Source organism: Pelophylax lessonae (assembly GCF_965119305.1).
Source record: "Pelophylax lessonae genome assembly, chromosome: 4".
Taxonomy (NCBI): Eukaryota; Metazoa; Chordata; class Amphibia; order Anura; family Ranidae; genus Pelophylax; species Pelophylax lessonae.
In genome coordinates this window covers 426,817,927-426,830,855 of record NC_138771.1, presented here as the reverse complement: position 1 = coordinate 426,830,855, position 12,929 = coordinate 426,817,927, and positions in this window count along the sequence as shown.

The following is a 12,929-nucleotide window of genomic DNA, read 5'->3' as shown; positions in this document are numbered from 1 at the left end:
AAGGTGTTACGTGCGGCCAGGGGGCGGGGCTGGTCGGACTCGTGGGTGAAGATGACAGTCTTGTGCATGTGCAGCACTGCTTCCCGAGTCTCCCCCTGCTATCCGGGCTGGCCACCGACACGCTGTTCCCTCCACTCCGGATCGCCTTCTCGAGTCGCCAGTTTTTGGACACAAAACAAGGTAAGTGATCTGCTGCCTGCCCCCGGGGGGCCAGTAAAGTGGACATGGGAGGGGGTGAGGTGGGTCAGCGTAGGGGGTGTCAGTTTAGGGGGTTTCAGTGTAGGGGGGTCAGTGTCGGTGTCAGTGTAGGTGTCAGTGTATGGGGGGTGTCAGTGTATGGGGGGGTCAGTATAGGTCTCAGTGTAGGTGTCAGTGTATGGGGAGGGTCAGTATAGGTGTCAGTGTATGGGGGGGTCAGTGTATGGGGGGGGGGGTCAGTGTAGGTGTCAGCGTATGGGGGGGGTGTCAGTGTAGGGGGGTCAGTGTAGGTGTCAGTGTATGGGGGGGTGTCAGTGTAGGGGGGATGTCAGTGTAGGTGTCAGTGTATGGGGGGGTCAGTATAGGTCTCAGTGTAGGTGTCAGTGTATGGGGGGGGTCAGTATAGGTCTCAGTGTAGGTGTCAGTGTATGGGGGGGGTCAGTGTAGGGGGGTCAGTATAGGTGTCAGTGTATGGGGGGGGTCAGTGTAGGTGTCAGCGTATGGGGGGGGTGTCAGTGTAGGGGGGTCAGTGTAGGTGTCAGTGTATGGGGGGTTGTGTCAGTGTAGGGGGGATGTCAGTGTAGGTGTCAGTGTATGGGGGTTGTCAGTGTATGGGGGGGGTCAGTATAGGTCTCAGTGTAGGTGTCAGTGTATGGGGGGGTCAGTGTAGGGGGGTCAGTATAGGTGTCAGTGTATGGGGGGGGTCAGTGTAGGGGGGGATGTCAGTGTAGGTGTCAGTGTATGGGGGGGGGGTCAGTGTAGGTGTCAGTGTATGGGGGGGTCAGTATAGGTCTCAGTGTAGGTGTCAGTGTATGGGGGGGTCAGTGTAGGGGAGGTCAGTGTGAAAATGTGGGGGGTCAGTGTCGGTATAGGGGGATAAGTGTAGGGGGGTCAGTGTATGTGTCAGTGTAGGGGGGTGTCAGTGTATGAGGTGGTCAGTATAGGTGTCAGTGTATGGGGGGGTCAGTGTAGGGGGGGTCAGTGTAGGGAGGGTCAGTGAAGGAGTCAGTGTAGGGGGGGTGAGTGTAGTGGTCAGTGTAGGGGGGGGTCAGTGAATGTGTCAGTGTAGGGGGTTCAGTGAAGGTGTCAGGTAGGTCAGTGTAGGGGTCAGTATAGTAATCAGGCAGCTCCGTGTAGTGGTCAGGTAGGTCTGTGTAGGTGTCAGTATAGTAATCAGGTAGGTTAGTGTAGGAATAAGGTAGGTCTCTGTAGTGGTCAGCTAGGTCAGAGTAGGTGTCAGTGTAGTGGCCTGTGTAGTGGTCTAGTAGGTTTGTGTAGGGGGCACAAATTACTTGCATTGCCCCGGGCGCTGACAACCCACGCTACGCCACTGGGTGCGCTTGAGCACCTTTGTCCAATCGGCCACCGCCTGAGCTGCCATAACCGAAGCAAAAATAGGCTTGAGCATAGAGTCAGCAACCATATATGCATGACGGGCAAGAGACTCCAACCTCCTGTCCGTAGGATCCCGGAAAACGGGAGTATCCTCAGTAGGTACCAGAGTAGCCTTGTTTAAAACGGCTACAGCATGATCCACCTGAGGCGCTACACACCAGCGCTCGTCGGTGGAAGGCGCAAATGGATAAAGCAGTTTAAACCTCTTAGGCACTGTAAAGGGCTTCTTTAAATTGCGCCACTGCTCATTAACAGTATGATGAAACTCCGAAGGGCAGGGAAAAACCTGCGCTGATTTACGGGTTCTGTGTGTCCCAAAAGAGGACACCCTAGCAGGAGGAGTGGGCTCATCCTCCAGGTGCAGCGTATCCTTTATGGAGGCAATCAGCTCATCCATGAGTGCAAGCTCTTCAGGCGAGCCAGGGGGAGAAGTATCAACCCCATCCACCTCTGCCTCCCCCTCAGACCCCGTAAGGTCCAGAGATGAGCGAGACCCTGAGAAGGGCACGCCAGCCACATCGCCCTCTGAATCAGAGGAAATGGATAACCTGGACCTCTTAGCAGATCGTTCAGCCATCAGCACTTGCATCTGAGATACCAACAATGCCACTACAGTGGCCAGATCAGCCCCCTCGGGGGGTGCAGCAGCCCCCTGGTCCCCCACCAGGGCGGGGGGAAACTTGCTATCCTGAGAATCCATGCCCAAACAGGAATGAGAGAAAAAAAGGTACTGGCCCTTTAACACTACGGCGAGCGCAGCCCACCGTATACCAACTGTATGCACCGACCCCACAGGGACAGAGAACACTGAGGTAGGAAGGACAGTACAATGGAGGAAAAAACCTGGAGAGAGCACAAACAGGCTGCTGCCACCGATCGCTGTCCCTGAGAGAAGAGGAAGTGATGCAAGAACCGGCTGAACTTATATAGCCTATGAGGCTCCAGCAAAATGGCTGCTCGGCATAAGGGATAGAGGCTACAGTAATATGGTCCCGACATGTGTTCGAAAACGAGCGCGCACGTCCTCGCCAAAATGGCGCCGATTGGCGCCAAAACACATCGTTGCACCAGGTCCAGAAAAAACTGGCCGCCCACAGCATATTACAAAAAAATGGCGGACCGCAATAGCGGCCGCCGCTGCAGTACGTCTGTACACATCTCCCAGAGGAAACTCCACAGCAGAGCGGGAGGGGCCCCCCCCCTGCAGCCCATAAAGGCATGTTAACCCCACACAGGGATCTACCAGGGAGCCCGCACCATAACAGACATGGGGGTACACACAGCCACAGACTGATACCCCAGACAGATGGTCCCCACACAGAAGGTGCTTACCGTACCGGATGGCGTGGGGAGTGGTCTCCAAGTGACAAACCGCTATCCTTAATGACAGGGAGAGCCGCAGCCGGGACGCAGTGGACCGCAGCACAAGACCGCAGAATGGCGTCCAGTGAGGTAGCCACCTCACAGGCAGCATCCCTGCAGCGAGCAGGGATGGGTCGTTCATGGCGCCAGGGCGAACCGTAGCTGAACGCTCGATGGCAGGCTGATCCCTCTGGCCCTCAGCCCTGGGATCCAGGGCGGCCAGTCCGATACCCAGCTCCGCATGATGCATCTTCATCCGAAGATCCCTAACTAAGAGCTGACAAAATAACAGCTAGTAAAGTAAAGAGAAAAAAACACTTGAAATAAAATCAAAAAGGGTAGAAGGCTGAGACTGAAGCCCCAGCACAGGAAAGCCAGCTACTCCTAAGCTAGGCAAAATCAAACTGAGTTGGGAATGCTGGTGCAGGGAGGTATTGACTAGTGGGACAGCCCCTAGGGGTGTGTCTATGCTAAAAGCCTTTGTTATTAACAAATCTTGTGCCTAGCTACTCCTGCGGAGCAAAGGTCAATACCCATTGGTGAAGACTGTGTGAATGGGCGGCGACTGTCGGAGGACGTAAGAGAAATGTATTTTTTTGGTGGGATACTCCCATTAGGAACATGTCTAAAGGGATGCAGGCCCAGCAGATTTCCTCATTAGTGCTCTGCAGGTGCACAGCTGACAGATAATTATGAAACCACTCCCATTAGACCCACTCAGCACAGAGGCACAGAGGAACAAACAGGGATTTCCTCAGAATAACAAAAGGTAGGAATCTGCAACAAAGATTGTTATAATTCTTGCAATGTACAGAGATCACCCAGAGGGGAATTTTTTTTTTTTCTCAACAAAAGTGGAGTTACGTTTTAAATCTATTTATAATTCATGCACTGCTTTTTATTAATAATCTTAAATTCACCAAGCCTCTAATTGTTATTTAATTACATTTTCCCCATATTCATCATAATCAGATTTTATACCACACATAAAATATTGTTTTTTTTTTCAAAATTGTCAAACTTTTTTGTTTATAGCACAAAAAATAAACACCACAGAGGTGATCAAATACCACCAAAAGAAAGCTAAATTTGTGGGAAAAAAAGGACAGAAATTTTGTTTGGGTACCACGCAATGGCGCAATGGTCAGAAACGCAGTGCCGTATCGCAAAAATCGGGGGTGAACCTTCCAGAGCTGAAGTGGTTAAGGAACATAAAACTTCGCCATACACCAACTGGATCATGGATGATATCATTGGCTCTGCCTGGACATGTTTCATCGTGTGACTTTATTAACCGGTTGCCGACCACACGCCGCCTATATACTGTGGCAGTGTGGCTCTCCCAGGCAAACTGACATAGGGGTACCTCAGTCGCACACCTGCAGCTAGGGGGCGAGCGCACGCCGGCGACAGTGTGCACCCACCCCCGCTCGTCAGCGGGGAAGCTGATGCACGGGGCAGGCGGCTCCGATTGCCGCCTGACACCCGCGATCGTTCCCCGCTGAGAGAGAAGAACGGTCAGCTGTTGTAAACACAGCACACTGTTCTTCTCCGTGGAATGATCATAGAGCCCCTGTGATCCTTCTATATAGGATCACAGGTCTCTATGGTCATTCCACAAGCCATGCCCCCCACAGTTAGAAACACGCCCCTAGGTACACATTTAACCCCTTGATCACCCACACTGTTAACCCCTTCCCTGTCATTATTACAGTAATAGTGCATATTTGTAGCACTGATTACTGTAGTAATGTCACTGGTCCCCCTAAAAGTGTCAAAAGTGTCAGTCAGGGGTCCGATCTGTCTGCCGCAATGTCGCAGTCCCGCAAAAAATCATAGATCGCCGCCATTACTAGTTAAAAAAAAAAAAGGCATAAATCTTTCCCGTAGTTACTAGACGCAATAACCTTTGCGCAAACCAATCAAAATATGCGTATTGCTTATTGCGATTTTTTTTACCAAAAATATGTAGCAGAAAACAAATTTGGCCTAAAATTTTAAACAAAATTAGATTTTTTTATTTTTTTTGGGGAATGTTATATAGCAGAATGTGAAAAATATTGTTTTTTTTTTTCAGAATCGTCGCTCTTTTTTTGTTTATAGCGCAAAAAATAAAAATCGCACAGGTGATCAAATACCACCAAAAGAAAGCTCTATTTGTGGGGAAAAAGGACATAAATTTTTTTGCTGAATCGCAAAATATGGCCTGGTCATTAAGGGGGAAAATCTTCCGGTCCAGAAGTGGTTAAGGAAGATCAGTGTCCTGTTGTTTCTCTGCCTCCTGCTGACATGCTCCCTGCACAGCTCTTTACAGTGTGTTTCGGACACCTCCCTGCCCCCCATCATTCAAAGAAGACTTCATCCGGCCTGTCTAGGGCCAGTTGATACCACATGCAGTCCAGTGCGTTTTTTTTTTTTCTGCATCAAAAACGCATGGAAAATAGGTTGTATGGTTTTCAATGGCATAGTTCACACCAGTGCTTTCAGTTCCAGTGCGTTCCAGTTCCAGAAAAAAAGTAGAACATGCTGCATTTTTCCTACACTGGACTGTACTGGAACTCTGTAAAACGCATCAAAAACGCATTGGAACACACCAGAAGGCACCTAAACACACTAGAACACACATGTCCTTTTTTAAGGTAAAAAAAAAGGGGGGGGGGGGGAATGCACTGGACTCAATCAAAAACACGCAAGCATAAAGGACCTTATGCAGATGGAATCAGAGGTCATGTGATCACCTAGGAAAATGGAAAAAATGGAATTTAGAATGCATTTCTTATATACATTCACAAACATTTTGCCTTGCATTTCTATCATTTCTATTTTAAACAGAATGGGTTGTTTTTTAAGGTAACGGTTCAAATATCCTTTAAGTTGGTTCATGAAGGTTGAAGAAAATGAGCACAAAACTGGGGCCGTTGCCAATGGCAACTATTCAGGTTTCCCTTTTTATTTTATGGAAAAGGTAAACAATAATTCTGATTGGCATCTACACAATAGTCAACTACTAAATACATAAAATATTTTTTGTTTACTCCCCCACTTAATAAAGAAAATATATAAAAACATCACACATTCCCTTAACATAAATTCTCTAATGAAGTTTGTCATGAAATGAGTGTTCCTTTATAGCAGCCATAAACATTGGATGTCCAATGCCATAATTCACCAATGTTATTTTGCTATAAAACATCGGATGAAAAGGAGAGAGGAAGGTTTATCTTTAGTTGTGTCTGTAACCCTGGCTGGGAGATCCCCCCTCCTTCCCTCGTCTAGCCTGTGACAGTTGTGAAATGAAGTTCCTGGCTCCCTTCTCTGTAAACCATTATCTAGATTTGTCTATGAAGAATCCACTGGGGCCTGGTGACAAGGAGATACTGAGCAGCTGGCAAGGGATCAAACCTTGCCACTTGTAACTGGAAAGTAATGACACAAAATCTCTCAACCTCTTTCTCTCACCTTGACTTTTATTTATGTTTTTTTTTTTTTTTTTTTTATTAGCAAAATTGATATTAGGGTGTTTGTCTTGCTTGAACAACCATTACAGCACATTCAGAGTATACTTAAAAATCATTTAATAAATTAAAAATAAAGCAGCACCAATATACTTCTTTGAATGGGATGAATACGGAAGTGTGCACCAATGCAGTGGCGGAGAGTAAAGACATGCACATCAGTGTAGTGGGCATGTTGGTACATTGGCGAAGAGTGAAGAAGCGCACATTGGCGCAGTGATGGTTAGAAGGTTAGTGCAGCAGACATGTTGGTGCACTGGCAGAGTGGGGTCATGCTCGTCAATGCAGTGGCACAGAGTCGGGTCGAGCACAGCGGAGACAGAATAAAAGTGAAGAAAAAGAAGAACAGCAAGTTTTGGGGGGGGGTTTGCATGGAGGGAGGGGGGGTATTTTTCTGGTTGGTGGGGGGGTGCTTGGGAGAATTAAAGGCATGGAATAGGGGAGATTTTTACGGGGGGCAAAGATTGAAGGGGGATTCTGGAGAAGGAGTGAGCAAGCATTTTTGTTTGGTAGGGAGGGGGCATGGGAGGGGAAGATTTTTGGTGGGAGGAATTTTTTCTATGGAGGGATCTTTGCTTGGGGGGGGGGTGTAATTTTTGCTCGAGAGGGAGGGGGCTGGAGGAGGCGAGATTTTTTGGGGGTGGGGTTTGCTTGGAGAATTCTTCTTTGGGGGTTTTATTTTTTATTTTTATTTTTTTATTTTTTTGGGGATTTATTCTTAGGAAAATTATTTTTCTTAGGGAGTTGGATGAATTGGTGCTTTATGAGTATTCTTAACCACTTGCCCACCACCAGCAGTAAATTTACAGCTAGTGGGCACCCCCCCCCCCCAAGGCACCGTACATTGTGGTGCTCATGGATTGTGGTACTTGGTATAGGGCCACTGTAAACAGCCCAGATACCATGTGATCACTGTGCATTCACATGTCACATAGTGAACAATAATCATGAATGGGATTAATTCATGATATCATTGTTTACTACTGTGTGTGTGATCTGTAATTGGTCACCAGTGATCACATGATACCTAGGACAATCACAGCACCCTGTACCATGTGATAGCTGTGGGGCAATCAAGTATCACAGTTGTAAACAATGAATGTCATGAATGAAAGCCATGACAGTTAAAATGATTGCTGTTAAAGTATTCATTACTATAACAAGTAATCCCAATGTTAAAAAATAAAATAAAAAAATCTCTGTTCATCCCCCCAGAGTAGTCCAGTGTCACTATGGTGACACTGGACTACTCTGATGACACAAGGACCAAGGAGGAGAGAAAGCTGGACTTTGATGACACCAAGACAAAATATACAATTATCTAGAAAGAATCTTTTTATAAAACAATACACGTTTTATTGGTAACAAACCATGTTAAAATAACCCCAAAGATGGGGGGTAGATAGGGGGGGGTAGATAGGAAACATATAAACCCATGTATCATGTCACAACATAGACTTAACAATATGGATACACATCAAGGTGCAAACCCAAAGAATTTTGTCCAAAGCTCCAACGCGTTTCGACTTGTTAGTCTTCCTCAGGGGGATACTGGACATCAAAGTCATATGAGTTTTTTCTGTGTGTGAAGACCAGCACATAAAGCAAAACTGCCTTTTCTAACACATGAGTGTGGTTGTGTCTCTGATGAAAACCAGAAGACAGATAAGGTCCCAAGTTTTCCCAGGAGAAGGAACGCCCTTACCAATATAGCTGGTGATCATATACAGGCATCATAGACATTATAGAACCGTATGGAAACAGGTATAGTTGCATATATGCAAACATGGATATTTAAACATCTATATTTAGTAAGAAAGTAATGGGGAAAAAAAATCACTCTCTGCAATCGTATTACAATGTAATTCCATCCAGTTACCTCTAAAATAAATATAGAGAACAATCTAGAACAAAAAAAGGTTAATAAACTGCTAGGTACTTGGCAGCTCTGCACTGTGTTTCAGCTGGAAGGTGACCTAACAAATTATGTGAACTTGAAGCAGGTGCATGCAAGCTCTTCACACAAGAGAGGTGTCACACTTTTCTGCTGATTTATTAAGGAAAGACAAATGTTCATGTACAAAGTGCAGTATCCCCCAGCAACCAATATGATTTCAGCTGACTGTAGCCAATTCAGATTTTTTTTCTCTATTGTTGTGGGTTACTGCACTTTAAATAATTTTCTTTGGTGTGTTAAATCTGTCTGTACGGTCATATTATATTACTTGATGCGGTTAGCTGTTGTAATGGCAGAAGAAAAGTCCAGTTGAAACTGTTTCAATGGAGGTTTGTTGCTATCTATCAAGAAAAAGACCCTGAATTGTGCATTGACCACCAAGGAATGATCACTGTAAGACCCCTTTCACATGGGCGCCTCTGTTTTGTGGAATCAGCGTGCTCAGCGTGGGATCTCTCTGCTGATCCCTGCTGAGCAGGCGAATTACACTGTGCAGAGCGGAAAGAAACACAGTTCCGCTCTCCCCTATGGGAAAATTCGATGAAGATGGACCGCCAGTCTGTTTTCATCCGATCCTATCTGATCCGCCAGACAGATCGAAAATAGGATCACCATCCATCTGGATTTCGCGGGCAGGATCGGATAGCGGCAGATGTCAGCAGACACATCTCTGCTGACATCTGCCGCTATCCACCACTCCATAGTAGAAAGTGCAAGGTCCGCGATTTTAAAAAAATGATAGGTGGACCTGATCACCCAGCCCACGTGAAAGGGGCCTTATGTTTAGTGGACTCTGTTCTCACCTGTGCGATTTACCACACCTTGCCCAACACGTGCTATTTACAACAAGAGGACTGTCATTCTGTTTGTTTGAAAAAATAGTACAGGTGCTTTTTGGTGTGTCAAAATGCATTTTCAGCCCCACAGACTTCAATGGCAGCACAACAAATTGGATGTAACAATGATTTCTTTGTAGTTTTTGCACATGACAACAAGCCCCCATCCCTTAGCAACCACTACTTTTTTTTTACTTTTGTATCCAGGACTGCAGCTGATAAATGCTATGGAACGTCTTCCTTGTTGCTGCTGTATTATCCTTCTGGAACATGAACAGGGTTAAACTGAATATTATTTAATTAACAAGTACAGCAGCCATCTTTAAGTAGATCAAAGACAGACAGAGACGCCTCTAAAGCCCCGTACACACGTACCGATTGTCGGCCGTAAATATTCGGCCGATGACCGATCGGCCGATTGTAGGCTTGTTAGTATGATGCTTCTGACAGCCGACAACGCATTTTCGGCCGAACAGAATCTGTTGTGCAGGCATTAACATTTTTGGATGCCAACACCAGAACGGCCGATTGTTCGCCAGTCAGTACAGAATTCGGCCGACAAACGGCCGATTAGCAAGACTGAGCATGCTCAGAAAAGAAAAAACACACGGAAAGTTAACCATCACATGACATCACTTCTGCAGTCGGCTGTTGTTGGCCGACAAAATTCATGTGCAGTCTTTTGCAGTTTTCAGCCGACACGATAGCCCTGGACAAAAGACGGCCGATCGTTCGGCCGACGTTCGCTACGTGTGTACGGGGCTTAAGTGTAGACTTTATGCAACAGGTTTAATGAATAAAATTATGCACTCACGTTAGTAAGCATATATTCATGCCCATAAAACAAGGTTCCAGTGTGGAGAAGTGTACATCATCCGGTCATGGACATCCGTCCTGCTGGAGCTGAAATCCTTTCGCCGTGGCCGGCTTGTACGGCAAGGTTAGAACCAGGAAGTAGGCTCGGTATATTTGCTTGACAGCAAGGCTTGGTGGATAGTCGAACCTGGATGATGTCATCTGCATGCAGCAGGACGGATGTCCATGACCGGATGATGTACACTTCTCCACACTGGAACCTTGTTTTATGGGCATGAATATATGCTTACTAACGTGAGTGCATAATTTTATTCATTAAACCTGTTGCATAAAGTCTACACTTAGAGGCCCCTCTGTCTGTCTTTGTTTTAGTCCTGTGGAACCACTGGCTTTTGGTTTCTGGATGGCTGCCCTACATGGTGGACTTTTTCTCCCCCTGTGCCATTAATGACTTTTAACTCCATGGACTTTTGGTTCGATATGTGATCAAACATATGTTAACATGTTAACATTGTGTATCTTTAAGTAGATCACTTTGATATGCTCATCTATGGAGTTTCCTCAGTCCTGGGGGGAGCTATCTTGCCTGGCTCGATCCTGGGGGAACGTGATTGGCTGAGGCAACAAAGCAAGGAGAGTATGTCAGCAGCTGAGAGGAAAGGAAGGAGGAAGTCAAAAAGGCTAGCAGGGGTGTTGGAAAAAAATGAGCTACTGACTGAACAGAAGCCCACCACAGCTGACCACAATCAGGTGGGACCTGAGAGAAGCAAAGAGACTGCTCATCACGCAAGACCTTGCCTTAGAAACTGGGTACCTTCTCCCTGGGTGGATGTGTGATCAGACTGTACTAGTGAGAGCACTCCCACCGCTTGTAAGGAAGGAAAGAGAGACTGTCTCAGCGGGATTGAAAGTGGGAAATCACAGCAACTCTTTTCTTGTCTGAGGCCTTGAACTGAATCTGAGCACGTCAAGAGGCCCTGAAGAGGGTGACTTGGGCATGGTAAGAGACTAACATTATACAAGGTGATGCCACTGGTGCATGTGCTTTGAAGGCCCGGACCTTCAAAGCCTGTGCCGTAAACAGCGACATCATCACGCCCCTGGCCACCCATGTAGTCGGAGACCGCGAACCCGGAGGGAAGACCAGGGGAAGATGTCAGCCCTCTCAGCGGTGACAGTGTGATAATGGAGGGCTTTCGTTCTAAGGTAAGTGTCTCATAATGTGCTAGTATGCAATGTATACTAGCATATTATGACAGTGCCATTGACATTGCAGGGATTTTTTTTTTTTTTTTTACCCAGCTGGGGATCTTTGGGAGACAAAGGCACCTTTCTCGACACTTGTAACCCACTCCCACTGGACTTTATGCAGGGGAGCTTTGATTATATGGACCTACCATCTTCGAATTTCACTTCAGTTGTTTGAAATGTACATACCATTCCCTCTAGTGGCCAGTATGTTATTACTGGTGTTACTGCCTGGCCAGCTTCTTGTCCATGGGTTGGTTTCCTTAATTTAGGCTCCTGTTTAAACTCTCCTTATAGCCTGAATGGACTTGATGTGCCCATAAGGTACCTAGTCAGATGAGGAGAGACTGAAGCAATGAATGTAACATTCACAGAAGATGAGTATTCCTGGTGCATGCATTTTAAAATACAGTGATTGATTCACTTGCAGTGAATTTTTGGTGAATGTGACATTAATTGCTTAAAAAGCCTTTGTGGTAAAATTAAATACATTTTGATTGCTTACACTGCTGGGTCCCTGCTAAAAGTCAGATCAAGGGCAGGCCAGACAATGGTCATACTTTGGAATAAAAGAAAAAACGCGCGTCCTAGTGTTAAATAGCAGCCAGCATCAGTTACCAGATGACAACAGAATAATATTAAAATAAAATGCAGCGCTAAAATGCAGTCCAAAGTCAATCTGGACACTATAAAAAGAGAAGAGATAACAAAAAGTACACTTTCTTGACACCTCGATGTGCAACAGCAGGACAAAAACTTGGTGTACAAACAGAAGACATGCACCTCCACCACCAATGGTCATACTTTGTTTCTCGGTCACCAAAGAGAAGCCTTGCTTGCCTTCTTGGTCACCATTTTTTGTTTAATAGGCACTAGAGAATGACCATGCTTTGTTTCATAGTTACCAGATATTAGATATACTTTGTTTCACACGCACAAGAGAAGTGTCAGGCTTTGTTTTGTAGCCACAGGAGGATAGACATACTTGTTTTCTTGGTTTTCCCTAATTCATTAAAGAGTTTATGGGATTTATTTCATATACATCAGAAACAGTGTATAATGTGTTAGTCACCAAAGAATGGGCCTGCTTTGTTTCTTAGTCAACATAGAATAGCCCGGCTTTCTCTAGTAGCCAGCTGAGAATGGGCATGCTTTGTTTATGAGCCACATGAGTGTAGGGCTATTCCCATAAAACTCTTATGGGAATAGCCCTACACTGGATAGGAAGGGTCCTCTGTTCTTTGCATTGACCTTCTCAAGAACCTCAGCCCTTCGGACACACCAGGTTGAGTGTACAAACATGCAATATCACAGGAAATCACTGAAAGTAATACTAAGTACCCAATAGTAGCTCTATATTAAAGAAAACTGGCACCAAGCCAGGTAATAGAGGCCAACCTAATATATTGTCACCCAATTTGGTTGGTAATTAGCGCAAGTAGCACCCTCCTAGGTAGCTGCTAGGAATAGGTAAATTTAGTTCTGGCTCACTGTATCCAGTGGAGATGCAGTTTGCTGTTAGGTAAATTTAGTTTTGGCTCACTGTACCCAGTGTGGTTGTGTTTAATATTCTAGTTCATTCACTGTTTCACCTGTTGCTGG